The 22,696-nt window shown below is 36.6% G+C and overlaps 1 protein-coding gene across 8 annotated transcripts in view; it reads left to right on the forward strand.

Moving 5' to 3' along the window:
- Positions 1-22,696, forward strand: part of MIPOL1 (mirror-image polydactyly 1) — a 342,087-nt gene that overhangs the window by 265,625 nt on the left and 53,766 nt on the right. The window lies entirely within an intron of this gene.

A 22,696-nucleotide genomic window follows, 5' to 3' on the forward strand; every position in this document is an offset into this window, starting at 1 on the left:
CAGTCCACAGGCCAACGCTCTATCCACTGAGCCAAACCGGTTAGGGCTATCCTGTTATTTTTAAAGCGATATTATTAAACTATTATAATCAAGAGAGGTTCTCCAGTAGCCATTTATCAGAATCTGCAAGGTGGATCTGGTTAGCTATGACCTAGAATAAGTGACATAGGACATTTCCACTCTAGATTGTACAGTTGCTTTAGAGTAAAGACCTGCCAATCTGTAGAACCTGGTGTTCTGTCTACTGGCTCTGTGCATGGCTCTGCATGCTCTCTGACCTGAACTGTGCTCATAGAGCCAGATCCCTTATTTCTCTGGACTATAAGCTTCTGGGTCTACCTAAGTTTGGCCTTCTCTGCGGCTAGTTCCAACCTTCACTTCTCATGCTGTCTTGGTAGTCCACCTCAGAAGGGATAGGGAGGGTGTGAGCTAATGCTTACCTAGAGCTTTACTTTTTGCAGAGTCCTTTCATAATCATAATCTAAGTTGATCCTCTAACGGCTGTGTGAAGTAAGCAGTATTAGCTGCCTTACAATTGAGGAATCTAAAATTCAGTTAAGTAATTTGCCCAAACTCAGACAGATAAATGGAAGAGCCCAGGTCCTGTGACCACAAACCTCATGGTTTTTTTTCACCTCTCAATCACTGCTCAAGATCCTGGTGCTGACAAGTGATAACAAAGTGTAAAAAAAAAAAAAATGAATGAAAATATAAAGTTCTATGTTGTGATGTGGGAGCTATGTAGAAAAGGCATCTATATATATACATCCATGTGAGAAGTACAGTATTGCCAAAGTGTTAACTAGGAAGTAAGGCTTACTCTCATTTCTCTCAATACTGAGCACATGGGAGCTAGATGATCTCTTCTAGGGAAAACGAAATCTTACTATGATTTTATTATAACTATCTCTTAGCAATTTCTCATTGTTTGTGATAATTTTTCTTTAAGTCTTTTCCCTGGATCTCCTCCATTTATCCCTCTGATTTTAACCCTTACGATATGCTAATGGATCCTAAATGCAGATATGCAGCCCAGACCTTTCTCTTTAGTTTCAGTTTTTATATGAAAATTATCTTCTGGACATTTCCAGATGCTATTTCATGGGCAGCCCAACTCAGAATGTCTAAAATCAAAGGCAGTAACTTCCTTTAAAAAACATCCCTCTGAATGCCTGAGTCAATGACCTCCATCTATTTCACTTCTTAAATATTTCTTGAATCTGTCTTCTCATTGCTGTGGTGACTACCAGTACCCCATTCAGATCCTAATTATACTATATCACTCAAAGTACTGAAATAGCCTCCTAAATAACTTCTCTACAGCTTGTTCTCTTCAGATCCATCCCCACTCCTGACTGCCATTTCCCTTTTTAAAACCTTTTAACAATAGTCCTCCGTTTCCACAAAATAACGTCATGGTTTTCAAGAATCAGTGATCTACCCCACGACTGCCTCTTAAGCTTCATCTTTGCCCTTTTCTGCCAGTATCTTGAGGCTCCATACAAACCAGACTGCTTATAGTTGCCCAAATGATGTTCTTTTCTTGCCATTATGCTTTTATTTTATGTGGTCCCATGCTTTTTTTCAGGAATTATTCTCTTCTAAATAACATATTGCCTCCCTCACTTCCCATTCATCAGCCAAATTAGATGTACTTCCTCCCTGCTTATAACTAGAGGCCTGGTGCATAAGATTCATGCACTGCGGGGGGGGGGGGGCGGTCCCTCAGCCCAGCCTCATCTTCTCGAAGTCCGAGACCCCTCAGGGGATGTCCGCCTGCTGGCTTAAGCCCGATTCCCCAAGCCGGCAGTCAGACATCCCTCTTGCAGTCCAGGGCTCTCGCAATCTTGGACCCCTCACTCCTTACTGTCCACCTGTAGCGGAGGTGGCAGGAGAAGCTCCCACCACCACTGCTGCACTCACCAGCCATGAGCCCGGCTTCTGGCTGAGCAGTGCTCCCCCTGTGGGAGTGCACTGACCACCAGGGGGCAACTGTGTTGAGCGTCTGCTCCCTGGTGGTCAGTACATGTCATAGTGACGGATCATTCTGCAGTCTGTCAATTTGCATATTAGCCTTTTATTATATAGGATTATTGGTCTCAAATGCACTCTGAATTTCTTAAAGCAGGGCTGCTCTTATTCAGTTTATAGCACTAGGGCTAGTAGTGTGTTTGGTACATTATAGACAGATATTTTTGAAATACACACACATTTAGAAATTGTCTTATTCATGAAAACTACATTTTTAATTTTTAAAATTTATTTCCTTGTAATATCAATGACTTCCTTTATAGCTCAAATTTGGAAAATTCATGTTTACTAAATTGGACATAAACAACATAAATTTCATTTTATGTCATTTCCTCATTAAAGTAAATAATCAGTTGCTATTTTATCCTGTTTTGCAATGTGCTTCAATGAATTACAAAAAAAAAGATTATATGCTAACAATGTTATTGCCAATGCACTCTCATTAATATCATGTAGATGAAAATATAGGTTTATTAAACATTATATTAATATTGGCAGCTTTTAATTTTTGTATTCATCATCCCCGTAGCAGGAACAAACAGAATAAAATAAATTAAAGATCCACTTTCAATTCTTAACCATCAAAATAAGTGTTCCTTTATATTTTTTCCTAATTGAATCTATCTTTCGATTAGCAGATATTTTCTTAAGTACTGAACAAAATCAGCTGTATATTCCCCAACTTAAATAAATATAGCTACATGATATTCATTCATAGAATATTCTCAAAGTAAAGAACAAGTTATAGTTGGGACCATATTTATTCTTGTATTATGGATAAGTCCAATACGTACCTAACATAGAAACTTTTAAAATAAAAATCATGCATGTTATAGCTATGAATTTTTCAGCTAAAGGAAGTGCAATCTTGCTTATTGGAAGGAGCCTAACATTCTTTTTTAAAAATATATATTTTTTTACTTATTACAGAGAGGAAGGGAGAGAGAGAGAGAGAGAGATAGAAACATCAATAATGAGAGAGAATCATTGATTGGCTGCCTCCTGCACACCCTTACTGGGGGCTGAGCCCGCAACCTGGGCATGTGCCCTTGACCAGAATTGAACCCAGGACCCTTCAGTCTGCAGGCCAACATTCTCTCCACTGAGGCAAACTGGCTAGGGCCTAACATTCCTTGTTACAGAAAGTTCAGCAGCAGTGTTATCTTGTCCTAATCCACTATTTCAGTCTAAAACCAGCTAAATATTGGCCTTTACAGACAAAAAAAAAAAAAGAAAAGAAAACAAAAAACAACTTCCTTGCTATATCATTTAGCTGTTAGTTTGTTAGATTGTTTGATTTGTTTTGATAATTTACTTGCTTCAGTGAGATGTATTAGGTGTACTTGCCACTCCCAAAGGTAATTACTGGAATATAGATAAAGATATTGAAATATTATAAAATCTAGTATTTCTTATTTCAGACCTTTTTGGAGTATCAAAATAGTTTAGTTCATCCCAAGTTTTTTCTCATAAGAATACATCTTTTGGAAAATAAGCATAAATATGTGAAAACTCACTTTACAGGCTACCTTGAAGGAGTGGTTTTTACAATTATATAGTTCTCAAAAATTGTAACTATTATTATTTTTGGTGTTTGCATAATATTCTGATATATCTTTACTATTAAAGGGAGCATATTATAGCACTATATACTTTGTTCAAAGCAAGTTTATTTTAGAGCTACATGTAATAAAAAAGAGGGCTCATCATGAAAATATAAAATTTGAAGTAAAGCATTAGTTACAAAAACAACCAACTGATATCTGGGAGTCTTTTTATAGAGGGTAGAGTGGAAAATAGGGGAGAGGTGCAGGGGTGGGCAAACGTTTTGACTCAAGAGCCACAGTGGGTTCTTAAACTGGACCGGAGGGCCGGAACAAAAGCATGGATGGAGTGTTTGTGTGAACTAATATAAATTCAAAGTAAACATCATTACATAAAAGGGTACGGTCTTTTTTTTTTTAGTTTTATTCATTTCAAACGGGCCGGATCCGGCCCGCGGGCCGTAGTTTGCCCACGGCTGGGTTAGGGCCTCTTGGACTAGGCTGCAGGTGAGGTCTCCGGAAAGGGACCTCACTTGCCAGGTGGGTGTTTGCTAAAGCTGGATACACTTCATTCTCAGTTTCACAAGAGTAGGGAACGTGGTCTATTTTATTCATTGCTCTCTCCCTGGTGCCTCGCACGAAGTAGGTGTTCTGTAAATATCTGGTGACTGAATAAATGATATCAGTGAAAATGAGCGTGTCCTCCGCCAGACTGAGGAGTGTCCACACATTGGCCTCCTAGCAGACAGAGCACCAGCCATTCCCTCCTTGGTTTCAGAGATTACTAGAAAGTAGGAGAATACTCTTTTCCTCCTAAGGTAATTTCCCCCTCCCCCACTTATACACATGTGAAGGTTTCCATATTTGTGAGTGCATAAAGAGTTCTGCCAAATTTTTCTCATACCACCATGCTGATACACACAACCTCCTTTAGCTGGAATACCCTTTATTTATCTTTGTTTGATTGAGCAACTCCTACTTGTTTTTTGAGACTCAACTTAGACATCATGTGTTCTAAGAATCCCGACTACCCCCATCCCTCAATTTGGGTTAGGCCTCCTATTGTGTACGCCCATCGCTTTGTCTGCTTGTGTTTTGAACATTTTCCAAGCTAGGTAGTTTCTGAAGAAATTAAGTAAGTAGTTTAGAACTAAATAACCTATGGCATCACATCATATATTATTTGGTCTCAGAAATTAGCTGGCTGTAAAATGTAGTTGATGCGATTTGTCATTGTACATTATAATATACAATTGTTTATCAGAGCCAGGAAAAAAAATGGTTTTAAATTTCCCATTGAGGTACCTATCTATTTCAGCAGCAGTACACTGAATGTACATTTTCCCCACTTACATCAGTAATTGATTACCTGTGCAACATAAGTTAACAAGCACCATTTTTTTAATCTATTCCAGTGCAGTTTTTGTGACCATTTTAAATTGAGGCCTCAGAACTGTACCTACTGACCTGCCCCTAGTTTTGATCTGACCTGGGTAGTGACCAAAATTTGAGAAGTAGTGAAATATCATTATAACACTTTAGAGATCAAAATTAATGTAGACATGTCTTCAAGAGATGAAACCAGAAAACTAATTTAAAAACATATTCTCTGTTTATGCTGTTTATTATATTCAAAAAATGAGTGAGATCATGTGATACTTATATTTCTCTGACTGGCTTATTTCGCTTATCATAATGCTTTCCATGTCCATCCATGCTGTTGCAAATGGTAAGTGAGAGTTTTCTTTTTTACAGCAGCATAGTATTCCATTGTGTAGATGTACCACAGTTTTCTAATCACTCATCTGCTGATGGGCACTTAGGCTGTTTCCAGATCTTAGCTATGGTGAATTGTGCTGCTATGAACATAGGGGTGCATATGTCCTTTCTGATTGGTTTTTCTGGTTTCTTGGGATATATTCCTAGAAGTGGGATCACTGGGTCAAGTGGGAGTTCCATTTTTAACTTTTTGAGGAAACACCATACTGTCTTCCACAGTGGCTGCACCAGTCTGCATTCCCACCAGCAGTGCAGAAGGATTCCTTTTTTTCCACATCCTTGCCAGCACTTGCCATTTGTTGATTTGTTGATGATAGCCATTCTGACAGGTGTGAGATTGTACCTCATTGTTGTTTTGATTTGCATGCCTCAGATGATTAGTGACTTTGAGCATGTTTTCATGTTTCTCTTGGCCTTCTGTATGTCCTCTTTCAAAAAGTGTCTATTTAAGTCCTTTGCCCATTTTTTTATTGGATTGTTTATCTTCCTTTTGTTAAGATGTACGAGTTCCCTATAAATTTTGGAGATTAGGCCTTTATTGGATATAACATTGACAAATATGTTCTCCCATGCAGTGGGGGTTCTTGTTGTTTTGTTGATGATTTTCTTTTTTGCTGTGCAGAAGCTTTTTATTTTGATGTAGACCCATTTGTTTATTTTCTCCTTAGTTTCCATTGCCCTAGGAGCTATATCATAAAGACATTGCTACGACATATGTCTGCTATTTTGCTGCCTATGAATTCTTCTAAGATTTTTATGATTTCCCATCTTACGTCTAAGTCTTTTATCCATTTTGAATTTAGAAATAGAGACAGAGAAGTATCGAACAGACTGTCAAACTTCAGAGGGAAGAAAGGGGAGGGGAAGGGTGGTAATAGGTCAACCAAAGGACTTGTATACATGCATATAAGCATAACCAATGGACAGAGCCACTAGGGGGCTGAGGGCATGTGTCAGGGGTGGGGAGGCTGGTAGGGGTGGCTGGGGAGAGGTCAATGGCGGGGGGGGGGAAAGAAGACATATGTAATACTATAGGTAATACTTTAAACAATAAAGAATTAAAAAATAAATTAGTAAAACAAAAAAAAAATCTGTGGTACATTTACACAATGGAATACTATACACCTATAAAAAATAAGGATCTCTCTGTCTGGCCATGATGGCTCAGTGGTTGACCTATGAACCAGGAGGTCACAGTTCGATTCCCAGTCAGGACATATGCCCAGGTTGCGGGCTCGATCAATGATTCTCTTTCATCAGAGATGTTTCTATCTCTCTGTTTCCCTTCTTCTCTGAAATCAATAAATACATATTAAAAAATAAATAAAAAGAAGGATCTCTTATCCTTTGAGACAACATGGAGGGACCTAGAAATTATTATGCTAAGCAAAATAAGCCAGGCAGAGTAAGGCAATTATCACATGATCTCACTTATATGTGGAATCTAATGAACAAAATAAATTGGCAGGAAGAGACGAACCAAAGAACTTGTATGCATATATGCATAACCCATGGGCACAGACAATAGTGCAGTGAAGGTCTGGAGAGGCTGGTCGGGGTGGGGGGAGAAAGGGGGTCATCTGTAATACTTTCAACAATAACGATAAATTTTAAAAAGTAAAAACATATTCTATACCGCCTTTCCAAACTTTGACACACTGAGGTCAGCAATGTGGAAAATGAAACTTCTTTTAAAGTTGGAGCATGGCACCTTGCCCTCTCAAAGTGTACAATACCATATTATTAATTAACTTTTAGTATTTTAGGAAAAAATCAGAAACCTTGCCTTCAGAGCAATTGGATCATCAGTAATAATATCCTAAAGATTAACTTCATATGACACGATAGCAGGAGGCTATTTCTCTTCCACCCACCAGCCATGTTAGGCAAAAAATATATATAAACATTCCCTTCAGATCACCACAAAGTAAAATAAACAGATCATCCCAATATTGCAAAATCCAGAATTTCTACCTCGAATCTGGCACATTTGTAATCTCTTTTCATCCTAAAAACTTAATTCTTTACTCTCATACTTTTTAAAAATTTTTAACCTTTTTGATGTAGGATGCATCTTGAAGAAACATTAATATAGTAGAATGCTTTGAGTCATCAGCTCTTATTTGATACTAGGGAAATAATTTATGACTTTCTAAAGTGAGGCTATTATCTTCGTAAGTCAGTCAGTATTAAATTTAGTATTGAATATTTAGACAGAGATATATGCCAGAATTTTTTTAAAAAGTGTTAACTTTCTTTAAAATCTGTAAGTGTGAAGTAAATGTAAATTTAAAGAAATGAGCCTCCTTTTAGAAAGATCCTAAGCAATTATCAAGTATTCTCATAACACTTAAGTCTGAAGATATTTCTTCCTTATTTAAAAACAAAAAAACAAAAAACTATCATTTTTTTCTTGCCTAGTTAGGAGTTAGATTAAGTAAAATAAGGAAGCCTAAGACTCGATAGATAATTTAAAAGTTCAAGATGTAAATAAAACCCAACCTTTACTATGTTGAGCAAAAAGCAAAAATCCGAATGTCTTCTCATTTTTGTAGAGCATGTGGCCAACTCTCTAGCAACAGAAACTTTGCAGCCTTTCCTACAACAGCAGCTGCAAAGCGGGGGTAAACAAGTCTGGTGTGGGGTTTAGTACAGAGAAAGGGCCTAAGCTGTTTTGATTTGACATTTCACCAAGGAGAGAAGTTTAGTGGTAATTTGTTTTCCTTCTCCCTTTTAGGTGACATAGTACTGATTGAAATGAGCATTTTAAAAATATGAATTCTTCTCTGGTCTTTTTCTGAACAAGACACTTAAGAAAATGAAATCCAAATGCTTTTATACCTACACACTATACTGCTGAGCAGGTTATTTATGGAAGAGAAGGCAAGATAAAGTTGCTTTTAAGAGTCCTTTAATATATCAGTTTGATAACTAGCAAAACACCTTTACTGCCATTAAATATTTACCAAGACTTGGCTTTGTGCAGGGGGGCAGTTTAGTGCAATACATTTAACTCTGTGCAATGCCATTGATTAGCTATCAGAAGGACATAGTTAATAAGTAACTTGAGGTATTACAGAGCACTCCACATTCTTGTCAAATCTTTTCTCTGAAGATGACCTAAAAAAAAATCCAGTTACAACCAACATTCACCCCAGCAATGATTACACAAGCACGGCTATGGAAGAAATAAAGGCCAGGCAGATCAGTTGAGCAGTACTTGGGCAATCTTTCCTAGTGACTGTTGTCATTGCTGCTGGACTTTAGAACTGAACATGTTTACATTTAATTAGAAAGGACACACAGTTTACAGCACAGTAGCTATCAATATCGGATCAGAATTGATTTCCGCTTTCTCCCCAGTGATTGCTTCCTTCAAGCTAATTAAAAAAGGCATATAACCAAAATGACTCACATAAATTTTAAAGCAAAGTAAACAATATTCCCTGGAGACCAAAACAAAAGTAAATGACATTCATCCTGATTATTAGGTACATTTTTTTAAAAGAATTCTGATGTCTATAAATGTGATATAAGACATGATTTAGTGTTATCAGACTGCTGATAAACCAAGCATTCCCTTTTGAAGAAACCTGAATGAATGCTTTATTGAGTAGTTAGCGCTCAAAGAAACAATAACCTTACTTTTATCTTTATAATCCCTAAAGCATGTAGATAAATCAGTCTGAGAGAAGCTGGGGCTGATTTTATTCCAGTCTTCATTTTTCACAAAAGATACAGAGAAACAGCTAATAAATAAATAAATAAATAAATAAATAAATAAATAAATAAATAAATAAATAAATAGATTTCCTTTTAAATACGGTGATTAGAGCACATGTGAAATTTGCTAAAGTTAAGTAATTATCCTAGTGTGTGAAATAGCATTTCTTTATAATTACCACAGCCAGAAGCAAGTTATGATGAGATATTTTCTTATAACTCTACTCACTATAAAGAGACTTGCTTTTATCAAACAGACTGTCAAACCTCAGAGGGAAGGTAGGGGAGGATGGAAGGAGGTGGGGGTAGAGATAAACCAAAGGACTTGTATGCACACATATAAGCATAAGCAATGGACACAGACAGTAAGGGGGTGAGGGCCTGTGCTGGGGGGTAGGAGCGGGCGGGGAGAGGTCAATGGGGTGAAAAGGAAACATATGTAATACTTTCAACAATATAGAATTTTTAAAAAGGAGAGAGAGAGACCTGCTTTAAATTTCATAACCTAATATTTATTGGCAGTTACACTAAATTATGGTAAAAAATGATTTTAAAATTAGAGAAATAAGGAAAATCTGAAAGATGTGGAGGTTACCTCCAGAAGAATTATGTCACAGCCCTCCTTCCTTATCTACGGACCGGGATGGCATGCCACATCTAGAATGGAAGGCCCTCAAGATGTAAGGAAATTCAGAGTGATTCAGATTACAAACTGCCCTTAAGACACATTCATTCATTCATTCATTCACAAGTATTTGGTAATCAATTCTTTTAGTTACTTAAGATACAATGGTGAGCAAAAAACTCTGTGAGATCATACATTTTTATTTGCCTCTGTTACTATTGTATCCCCAAGCATTCACTATGTACTTGGCACTAAATATATAGTTGCTCAATAAATATTTATTGAATGAATGACCCCTTTCAAAGATTATTTTACTACAAACAGTTGTTCACTCAGCCACCAGGGGTCCTCCAGTAGCACTTGTTTCTAGTATTCCAGGAAAACGACTGAAATTCACAATGATGCTATAGCAATGAGAGTCTATTTATTTAAATTCTTTATTGTTTAAAGTATTACATGTCTCTTTTTTCCCCCCATTGAATGAGAGTTTATTTAAATCCCCTTCCAGAATAGAATAACTTATGTAAGTTAGTTTTGCTTTTATTTATTTCTTTTCTTTTTAATCTTAAGCTTTTTATTACTCTTACTGCCCACATGCAATCAATCTGTAAGACTTATTGATTAACTACATACCAGTATTAGACATCCATAGTTTATATTCTCTGCAGGGCTCACAAGAATCACAAAGATTCTAGTCAGCCATGGGACATAAAAAAATTAAGAACTACATGATGCAGGCCTAAGGACCAGTAATAATTAACCAATCCCATAAATATGTATTAAAAACTTTTCTAAGCACTAGATGTCAAATGGGTGGAAGGGGAGAGGCAATTGTTTGATATCTATCCAGTTGAAAAGTTAGAATACTTTAGGAACACATGAGAGGATCACCTAAACTGGACAACAGGTCATATTTCCTGGAGAAACTCAAATCCAAGCTGAGACCTGAAGGATGAGTAGGAACTAGTTAAGTAAAAGTGGATAGAGTCAGTGTTCTAGGGGATGTTCATCTTGGCTGGATTATAGAGGCAAATAGGTGAATAACGAGCAGTGAGCTGGAAGGCAAAGCATGAAGAGCACTGTAAATGATGTCTACAGAATTTTGGGGGGTTTTTATTTTATTTTGATTTTTTAATTTATTTTTTTCTTTATTTTTTTTTAACCATCACCATTTATCCCCCTTATACCCTCAACCACCTCCACTCATGCCCCTCCCCCCTATCTAAAGCATTTGGACTTTATCCTGGGAACAGTGAGGAGTCTTTGAAGAGTTTTATTCCAGGTAGTGATGCCTTCCTAGTTGTGCTTTAGAAAATTCATTCAAGGCAAAAAACAAGGGAAAGACTATTGCAGTAATCCACTTAAGGAAATAATAGCAGGCACTCTAAATTAAGATAATGGTAATGGGGCTAGAAATAAACAAAAGATCCAAGGGAGATTTAAGTTTCAATGAAAAGGATTCATTAAATTGTGTGGCGAGAAATAGATGTCAAAGATGATGAATAGGTTTGGGGCTTAAACACTGATGGTGCCCAGTGAGAGGGGAGGAAGAGTAAAGGCTGATTTGGAGAGGAGAATAAAACGAGATGATGAATTCAGTTTTAGGCACATTGAATTGCAGATATTTGCAGAATGGTCAAGTGCAGATGTCTACTAGATGGTTATGTGTATCTGGGTCTCATTATAGAAAACTGAGCTGAAGAGAAATACTTCCGAGTTAGGAGTCATTGCTATATAGATGAGTAAAGACATGGGAGTGGGTTGAAATCAAGTGAGAGTGGGTAGAATGAGAGGTGAAGACACACCACCAATAATTAAGGGTTGGATAGAGGAAAAGAAGCCCCAAAAGGGGATTGAGAAGCATTAAGAAATACTTTTGACAAAACAGGAAGCCAGAAGTGTGTTTTCATTGAAAGCAGGGAAAGAACACCTTTCCATGAAGAATTGGCTTTAGATTGGTGGTCAAATAAGATAAAGATTAAATTGTCTTTTATATTTAGCAACCAGATCATTGAAGCAGTTGTGGACAGAGCAGATTTGAGAACCATGAATAGAATTTGAGAAGGTGAAGGCAGCAAGCACAATTTGATTCAAAAGGAGGTGATCCCAAACTAGGTCCAAGAGAAATCCCATCTTTGAGACCATACTGGAATATCTTTAGAACTTAGTGAGTCAGAATCCCTAGCAGAAAACAAGCAAACAAAAATCTTCATAAGTAGTATATATGGCCCAAGCAGCTAAAAGGTGAGTTCTGGAACTTTAATTTCCTAAATTTGGGCCTCAGTATACTTCCATGTTTTCTTGAAATTCCAGAGCTATCACACTCAGAGAAGGAACAAGGGAAGTCTTACCAATTAGAGGCTATTTGTCCTATCAGGTCATGGAGATACACAGAATACCCACAGCCAGAGCAGTATTTTAGAAGACAAATCTTATTACTCTCTTTAAAATCCTCCAGTAGCTACTCATTTGCCTTAGGACAAAGACCAAAACACTTCTTATGTTCCAGAAAGTCCCTATGTGACCTAAGCCCCACCACCACTTTTTCACTGGTCTCTTAACACTAACACTAGCTAACTAGCTTCATTTACCTCCCGGGCCAGCCTTTCTCTTATTATAAGGCCTTTGCACGTGCTCTTCCCTATGCCTTAAAGTCTTCCTCTACCCTTTCTCTAATTATCAGGTATACCTACTCTGATCTTGAAATCTCAACTCAAATATCACATCCTTTTCTGTATAGCATTTATAATTTGAAGTGTGTGTTTAGTGACCACACTAGCACTAGCTCCAGCAAAGCGCCCATCATCTTTAGTCATTCATGTGAGGAAGGGAAACAGGTCTTGAGGTATCAATGCAGCCACCCAGTTCCAAGTGAAACAAAGCACATGCTTCCACTATGCGTGTACTGACTGACCCCTTTATTCAACAAGTCAGTAACAACTGGCTATTCAGCAAAACCATGTATCAGACACTCTGCACTTGTAATGGTCTCATAAAATGAATGAGAGTTTCTGTTGTTCCACATCCTCACCTGAATTTGGTATTGTTACTTTTTTTTATTTGGTCATTCTGATAGTTGTATAGTGATATCTCATGGTCATATTTCCCAATTCCTTGGTGATATATGATGTTAAGCATCTTTTCATATGTTTATTTGTTATCTGTATTTCTTCTTTGGCGAGGTATCTGTTCATATCTTCATTCATTTTTTGAGTGGTTTGTTTTCTTATTCATAAGTTTTAAGTTCTTTGTATACTTTGCATACTTTTCCTTTATGAGATATGTGTTTTGCAAAGATTTTCTCTTAGGCTGTAAGTTGTCTGCTCATTCTCTTACAGTGTGTCTTACAGCAGAAAAATAAATGTTTTTCATTTTAAGATCTAATATATATACTTTATAGATTATGCTTTGTTATATCTAAAACTCATTACAAACCCAAGGTTACCTCAATTTTCTCCTGTTATCTTCAACAAGTTTTATAGTTTTTCATTTTACTCTTCAGGCCCATGATCGATTTTCAGTTACATTTGTTAAAGGTGTAAATTCTCTGTCTAGATTTCTTTTTCTTTTTTTCTCTTTTTTCTCATAGATGTCAAGTTGTTCCAGCACCATTTGTTCAAAAAAGGCTATCCCTTATTCATTGAACTGCCTTTTCTCTTTTGTCAAAGACCAGTTGACCATATTGGTGTGGATCTATTTGAGGGATCTCTATTTTCTTCAGTTGATCTATCTGTCTGTTTTTTCACCAATGTGATGTTATCTTGATTTCTATTCCTTCATAATAAGTCTTGAAGTTGAGTGGTGTCAGTCCTCTGATTTTGTTATCCTTCAATTGAGTTGGCTATTCTGGACCTTTTGCCTCACTATATAAATTTTAAAATCAGTTGTCAATATCTAAAAATAATTTTCTGGGATTTTGGTTGTAATTGCAGTGAATCCATTGGTCAAGTTCGGAAAAATTAACATCTTAACAATAGCCATGCACATGGAATATCTCTCCATTTATTTAGGCCTTCTTTGATTGTTTCATCAGAGTTTTCATCATATATATTCTTTACGTATTTTGTTAGATTTATATCTAAATATTTCATTTTGGGGAGTGGTAGTAAGTGGTTTTGTGTTTTAATTTTAAATTGCAATTGTTCACTGCTGCTACATGGGAATTCAGTTGACTTTATATTAACCTTATATTCTGCAACCTTGCTATCACCGCTTATTAGTTTTAGGAGTTTTTGTTGTTGTTTTGTTTTGTTTTGTTTTGTTTTGTTTTTGTTGAGTCTTTGAGATTATCTACATAGATAATCATGTCATCTGTGAACAAAGAAAGTTTTATTTCATCCTTCCTAATATGTATACCTTTATTTCCTTTTCTGGTCTTATTGCATTAGCTAGGATTTACAGTACTGTGTTGAATAGGAGTGGTGGGAGGAGACATCCTGATCTTTTGGAAAAGGCATTTATTTTCTCACCGTTAGGTATTATGTTAGCTTCAGGCTTTTTGTAAATGTTTAATATCAAGTTGAGAAATCTCTTCTCTATTTCTAGTTTGCTGAAAGTTTTAAAAATCATGAATGGCTGTTGGATTTTTGTCAAATGCTTTTTCTATATTTATTGGTATAATCAAATTATTTTTCTCCTTTATACTGTTTGGTGGTGGATTACTTTAATTGATTTTTAATGTTGAACCAGCCTTGCATATCTGGAACAAATCCCAGATGGTCATAGTGCATAATAACTCTTTTATCTATGTTGTTGTTTTGATTTGCTAATATTTTGCTGAGGATTTTTGCATCTATATTCACAAGAGGTATTATTCTGTAAGTTTCCTTTCTTCTAATGTCTTTATCTGGTTTGGTATTAGGGTAATACTGATCTCACAGATTGAGTTAGGAAGTGCTTTCTCTGATTATGCATTCTGTAAAAGATTGTAGGGCATTGGTATTACTTCCTCCTTAAATGTTTGATGAATCCATCTGGGACTGGTGTTTTCTTTTTTAGAATATAATTGATTATTGATTCACTTTCTCTAATTGATAAAGATTTATTCAGATTATTTATTTATCCTTGTATAAATTTTAATAGCTTGTATCTTGCAAGGAACTTGGTCCATTTTATCTGTTATTAAATTTGTGGATATAGAGTTCATAAAATTCTTTAATTATCCTTTTTAAAAAATTCTTTATTGTTGAAAGTATTACATATGTCCTCTTTTTCTTCCGTTGACCTCTTCTAGCCCACCCCTGCCTCTGCCCCAGGCTTTTGATACCCTATTGTCTGTGTCCATGGGTCATGCATATATGCATATAAGTTCTCTGGTTGATCTCTTCCAACCCAACCACTCTCCCCCACCTTCCCTCTGAGATTCCATGCTTCTCTGTATCTGGATCTATTCTGTTCACCAGTTTATTTTGTTCATTAGATTCCACATATGAGTGAGATTATGTGATACTTGTCTTTCTCTGACTGGCTTATTTTTCTTAGCATAATACTCTCCAGGTCCCACCATGCTGTGTCAAAGGGTAAGAGATCCTTCTTGTTTACTGCTGCATAGTATTCCATGGAGTACATGTACCATAGCTTTTTTATTCACTCATCTACTGATGGGCACTTGGGCTGTTTCCAGATATTTGCTATTGTAAGTTGTACTGCTATGAGCATAGGGGTGCATTCATTTTTTTCTAATTGATGTTTCAGGTTCCTTAGGATATATTCCTAGAAGTGGGATCCCTGGGTCAAATAGCAGTTCCACATTTAATTTTTTGAGGAAACTCCATACTGTTTTCCATAGTGGCTGCACCAGTCTGCATTCCCACCAGCAGTGTACTAGGGTTCCCTTTTCTCCACATCTTTGCCAGCACTTGTCATTTGTTGATTTGTTGATGGTAACCATTCTGACAGGTGTGAAGTGATATCTCATTTTCGTTTTAATTTGCATCTCTCACATGATTAGTGACTGAGCATTTTTTCATTGGCCATCTGTATGTCCTCTTTCGAGATGTGTCTATTGAGGTCCTTTGCCCATTTTTTTACTGGGTTGTTTGTTTTCCTTTTAAGTTGTTTCAGTTCCTCATATATTTTGGATATTAACCCTTTATCAGATGTATCATTGCCAAATGTGTTCTCCTGTACAGTGGTTTTATTATTGTTTTAATGTCGCTGGCATCAGTAGTGATGACCTCTCATTTCTGATCCTAGTAATTTGTGTCTTCTCTCTCTTTTTTTTCTTGGTTAGCCTAGCCAGAGGTTTATCAATGTTATAGATTGTAATAAGGCAAATATGGTCCCACAAGCACATCCACATTAAATCACTGGACCCTTAGATTTTTGCCTAACTTGGCAAAAGATTTCATTAAATTGGAGTTTTCACACTACCTGATATCAAACTATACTATAAGGTCATAGTAATTAAAACAGCATAATACTGTCATAAAAAGTAAACATAGAGATAATGGAATAGAGTGCCCCCAAATAAACCTACGCTTTTATGGCCCATTAATATTTGACAAATACCATATGATCACGTATGTATAGAATCTAAGGAACAAAAACAAAATAGGAACAAACTCCTAAATACAGAAAACAGACTGACAAAGGAGTCAAGAACTTACAATGTGGTAAAGACTGTCTGTTCAGTCAACAGAATTGGGAAAATTGGATAGGTACATGCAAAAAAGAAAGAAAGAAAAAGAAACTAGACTACCTCCTAACACCATACACAAGAATAAACTCAAAATGGATTAAAGATTTAAATGTAAAACTTGAAACCATAAAAATCATAGAAGAAAACATAGGCAGTAAAATAGACATTTTCCGTAGCAATATTTTTTCTGATACATCTCTTCGTGCAAGGGAAAATAAATACATAAATAAATGGGACTACAAAAGGTTATTTTACAAATATTTTCCAAAGATATAATGGAATGGAATGGAATGTGGTGAGAGAAAGCAGTGGAGCATGCAGGGCTCACATTAGGATAAGGAGATGTCCAGTCTGTGTGGCTCAGTGGTTGAGCGTCGACCTATGAACCCGGAGGTCATGGTTCAATTCCTGGTCAGGGCACATGCCTGGGTTGTGGGTTTGATCCCCAATAGGGGGCATGCAGGATGCAGCCGATCAATGATTCTCTCTCATCATTGATGTTTCTCTCTCTCTCTCCCTCTCCCTTCCTCTCTGAAATCAATAAAACTAAATTTTTTAAAAGATAAGGAGAAAGGGAAGATAAATAAAATAGATGTGACTCTTTTATAATACTAGAGCCCACTTCTTCAAATGGAGCATTTAAGCAACACTGTTCAATAAATGCTTTTTATATGCTTCCTATAGAGAAGCCACTGTGTTAGGCCTTAGAACAAAACAAAGAAGAGTAAAACATGGTCCCCTCCTTCAACAGTATTAGACTCTAGCAGGGAAGATAAAACAAGTATACGGTAGCTATAGAGGATAGTATAAAGCGATGAATATATTGAAGAGATATGGAACTAGTATGGAAGCTTGGAGGAAGGAGTGTCAGGGTGCAAGCTTTGGTCAGGTTGTGGAGTGTGCCTCGTGATAGCTGTGGCAGTTGACATGGATCTTGTGTAGTGACACGGGAGAGACAGGGAAAGAGCATTCACCTGGAGGCAACAGGGTGAGCAGTAATCCAAACTGAAAAGTGTGAGGGCATCTTCAAAGAACAGCTTATATTTCCATTTGGCTAGAATGAAATTTTTTCTAGGGCAGGAAGGAAGAAGTCTGAAAAGAAAAGGAGACCAGAATATTGGAGCACCTTGAGTGTCAGGCTAACACTTGGGACATCACACTAGAATTTTATATCCAATGAATTTATCCTGCAAAAGTGGAGGAGAAACAAAGACTTTCTCTAACAAACAAAAACTGAGGGAATTTGACGTCTGTATACCTTCCTTACAAGAAATGTTAAAAGAAGTTCTTCAAAGAGAAGATAAATCACATAGGTCAAAACCTCAGATCAAACTAATTGATATGATAAACGAGGAAGTAAGAACAGACACTGTCCTCTCAGAAAATGTATACTTAGGACAAGGAGGCACATACTTTTGCCTTTCATACTTGCTTTATCTTTATTTATTTTAATTCAGTAAAAACAAGCCAAACCTGCCTCTCTTTTTTTTCTTCAGAAAAATTTAAGAATGTTATCAGTTAAGTGATAAAGGTTAGGAAAATTAGTTTACCTCTCCCAATCCATAAAAACCTGTAGAAACAGGCAACAGTTTTTCATCAAAGTATTTATAAAATGTCTGAGTATTGTATAAGATTTTATACAAAGTTAATTATTTCTTTTAAAAATCATACATGTATGAATGCCTGTTCTTTGGCAGGTATTGCACTAGATACTTCCACATGGATAGGTCACCTAATTTTGTTCTCATATTACCTCCATGGGATTTTTTTCTCATCGTTTTAGAGCTGAGGAGATTAGTCCTTAAATGGATATTTTTGTCAAGGTCATGCAGAGTGATGGCAGAACTAAAATCTGAATCTACTTCTTCAAAGTCCAACCCAGAATCTTTCCATCTACACCACATTCAGCATTGTTGACACATTAGAGTGGACAGTTCTTTGCTGTGGGGTCTGTCCTCCACTTTCAGGATGTTTACTGGTATCTCTGGCCTCTCCCACGAATTGCTAGCAGCATCCCCACCACCATTTGTGATACCAAAAATGTCTCCTAGGGAAATAGTTAGGACCACAGACATGAGGGAAAAGATCCAGAGACACTGAAATGATTGGATCCAATGCGGCAGGCAGCACAGGAAATGGTGTGCTGTCTCATTTGCTGTGGATTAGAACTATGATAACATGAAAGTACTAAGCAAAAACAGTTTTAAATCTTACTTTCTATCCTAAAGTCAAAAAATTAAATTTATTAAGAATCATAATTTTAAAACTAGAAGAGTTAATTGAAACTTTATGATATTACCTCATTACTTTCATAAAAATCAGGTAATTATCCTATGGCAGTTTTTGTGAGCCATGCTGTTGGTTACATGCTTTGAAAATTCTGAGAGGGTTAATGGCTATTCTGTCATTGTTTTATCATGATTCTTACAATAACTTAAAATATTCCCCATACAATGTCATCTAAGTGCCAATAAATTAAATGCTGTTATGCAGAAAATGCATCTGATGATCAACAACTTTGACAAGAAGTTAAATGTGAGTTACTCTGTGAGAAAAAACTAAACAATGTGGCCCTGTTGTCAGTTTAGGAAAGAGAACTCTGAGGGGGAAAACAGCACTAAAACAAAAACGTACTTCAAAGACTATCTTCTATATAATATAAAAGGCTATTATGCTAAGTGTCCTCTGACCGGCAGCTATGACTCGCACTGACCACCAGGGGACAGACGCACAATGCAGGAGCTGCCGAGCTGCAGTGACTTGGCAGCCGTGGTTCTTGAGTGACACACCCCAGAACCAGAAAGGAGGGAGCCCGATTCCTTACGGGCTGTATGATCCCACCTTCGGCCGTGGGTTATGTTGTTGCTGGGGCACTATCACCCCGAATCTGGTTTACTGCACACTTGCATTTGCATTCCACACCCTGTACGACAGCAACTTTGCAGAGTGCCCTCTAGCACTCCGGGACCCCTCTGTGGATGTCGGAGAGCCAGTTTTGGTCTGATCCCCACAGGCCAGGCTGAGGAACCCCACCTGCTGGAGGGACCCAGCTCACTCCGCAGACGCCCTTTGAGCCCCCGTGCCACCCCAGGTGCAGCCGGCAGGTGAGAGACTGAGGGAGGTTGGCTCTAGGGCATGTCCAGCCCTTCTCGCCCAGCCCCGCCCTGCTGGCCACCTTCTAATTAATTTCCTTTCAATGTGCACAAATCTGTGCACCGGGTCACTAGTAGATTTATATATGCTGAGAATGTAGCGCCTGTACTTCACCTTGTTCCTACAAGAAAATTATAAACGTTTTGATTTTTTTGAAGTTCTTATGGAACAAGTTTTTTTCCATAAAATAAAATTGTTCTGTGTAAATGGAGCATTAATATGTTAGAATTGGGAAGTAAACCACAAGCTGAAACTGAAAAAAAACTACAAATTGTTTTAAGTTCTAAGAAGGAAAAGGTTAGGGTTAATGAGGTCATAACAAAGAAGGAACATAGGAGTTTAGATGGAAGAGTCATAAAAAAGGTTTAGCGGAGAAAGCAGGATTTGTGCTGAGACCTGGTTTGTCAGGTAGAGGAAGCAAAGGCACTCTGTACAAATGCCTCAAGAGGGAAAAGCGTGGTGTACTTCAGAAGCTAATGTCGGGCAAAAGGTGAGGAGGTACAGGTGCTGCCGGGCCGTGTAGCTCATGGCAAGTAGCGAGGAGTGGTCCAGCCCAGGGATACAGGCTGTGGGTTCAGATTCTAGCTCTGCTAGGCATGTGAGGTTAATTAAATTACTTGCCTCTGTTTCAACTTACTGTCAGTAAAAAAAAAATAATTTGGACAGGACTTCTCATAGGTTATGAGGTTTAGCCAGTTAAAATAGTAATTGTTTTCATTTTTTTGAGATTTATCCTGAATGCAATATGATGCTATTGCAGAATTTTAAGTGGCATTATTTAATTTATCTCTTAAAAGCTTACACAAATAGAAGCAAGTGTTTCTATTTGTGAAAGTCTGGATGGGAATTTAAAGATTTCCAAGGAATTTTAAATGATGAGTAGCTTTTTGAGCATTAAAGTCACAGGTTCATCTGAGAGCAAAATCAGGTATAAATTTTCCAAAAAAAAAAGAAAGATTAAATGATAGAAGAGTAGGAGGTGATGAATAATTAGGGAATTAAGTCGGGACACCATGATCTTAATGATGAGATTTTGAAAACTGAATTATGGATTATTAATATTTAATTGGTTAGAGTATATTGAATAATGATTTAGATACCATACACAAGTGCAGAATTCCCTAAGACAGCCCACTGTGAGCTCTAAGTGAGATTATGTATGTGATATTAAAATATAAAGGAATGGGGTAGGCTAAGGTTTTTTAAGTAGGACACAAGAAGCACTGCCAGTAAAGAAACAATTATAAATTGGATTTCAGTAAATTAAGAATTTACTTTCATCGAAAGACAACATTAAGAGAATGAAATGTCATTGCAGCCCTATTAGAATGGCTGAAGTTAAAAGGACTGCAATGCCACGCTAAGGGAACATGTTTGAACAACTGGAACTTCTACTTCGCTGGGAAGAGTGTAAATTGCTACGACTACTTTGGGAAACTGTATGCAGCATCTACTAAATATAAACGTACTACACGCCCTATGGATAGATTCTTTTCCAGAAATAAGTACTGATGTCAGTTATAGCTCAATAAAGCTGGGGAGGGGGGAGAGAAATGAGTACTTAGGTCCATCAAAAGACATGTACATGAATGTTAATAGCAACAATAGTGAAATCATTAAGTAAATTGTTGGATATTTATAGAACAGAATAATTTATAGCAGTAAAAAATAAACTATATTCAACTACAGGAGGAATCTCAGTAAACCTGTGTTAAGCAAAAAAAAAAAAAAAAAGACAGACAAAAAGTTCAGAAACAGGCAATACTAATCTTAATAGAGGTTGGACTGGTGATTACATTGGGGGAGGGTAATCTGCTGGGAGGGAACACTGGGAGCCAACCTTCTTGTGTTTTGTTCTGTTTTGTTCTTTACATTTTGTCAAGCTGAATACTTTAAATTTGTACACTTTATGTAATTTAAAATATAATTAACAATTAAAATATAAGTGATAATGTTTTAAACGTTTAAAAACATAAATAGACTTGTCTTTTTAAAGATTTTTGTTTTGTTTGTTTTTAGTTTCTTTCTATCTTGGGTCTTTCAAATAGACAAAGGCGGTGGGCTGACGGAAATTGAAGCTGGAATAGGAAGGATGCAGAAAGTGTGAAAGGGCATAGAACAGGAAAATGGACAGGAGACTGGTGTCTTTAGACATGTGGGATGATAGAACTGAGAAGAAGTGAAATAAGGTGAAATCTATAAAGACCGTTCTTTACACTTACATTCTTATTTTATATGTAGTAATCAGTTGCCCACGGTTTAGCATCAGTCCTTCCTCTTAAGAACAAATTTGAATCCTGAAATGATTTCTTTTAGATGCTAACTGTCCCTGTTTCAAGTCCTCTGACACCTTCTCCAAAGTGAGCACGCTGGAAAGGCTTGTAAGCTTACTTAAACGAAAGGAAGAAGTTTATAATTACTTTAGTTTGAACAGTTGTCAACAAAGTATCAGAAGAGGTATTCTGCCAGTGCCAAAAGTTCCCTGACTAGCTTTTTGCAGCTGCAAGAATTATATTACTTTCTTTCACATTATCAATCTGTAATATATAGTTAGGTTGTTTTACTTTAAGTCTCCCATTGACATTTCTTTTATATGCATATAATGAAATGATTTTATTTCATAAAAAAGAACATCTCCTGTGTGGATTTTAAATTTTCCTTATTAAATATTTATATTTTCAAAATGCCCTTATTTAATTGAGTGAGGTGCTTGGTGCCATTTCAAAATAACCTCAGGTGGTAGGTGTAATGACATATCAAAAATTTGACCTTTAGCATTTTAGGATTCTATTTTTATCTGCATTTTCTTCTGCATTCAGTCTTAATTTATATGCTATTTCTCTGTAACTTAATGAATGGATATAGTTGACATAAGATTCATTAACGAAAAGAAAATGTATCGGGATACATATTATTTCTGTGCAGTCTGACTAATGATTTTAACTTCATTCATATCTCAACTTGGACAAGTAGAAAATTCTTTGTATGAGCCTGATTGGTATTTGTATAAACCTCATTCATTCTCAGTAAGTGCTCAGCCCAATAGACCTGGATCTACTAAACTGAGGCTGCCCACTCTCTCACTTCTCACTTATTTGCAGTCAGATTATTATACTATTTTATTAACCTAGAGATTCTTTATTTTTTAATTTTCTGCTTCTCCTTTTAAAGAAAATTGAATGTCATATTTAAAGAGATACA

Source organism: Myotis daubentonii, chromosome 1 (assembly GCF_963259705.1).
Source record: "Myotis daubentonii chromosome 1, mMyoDau2.1, whole genome shotgun sequence".
NCBI lineage: Eukaryota > Metazoa > Chordata > Mammalia > Chiroptera > Vespertilionidae > Myotis > Myotis daubentonii.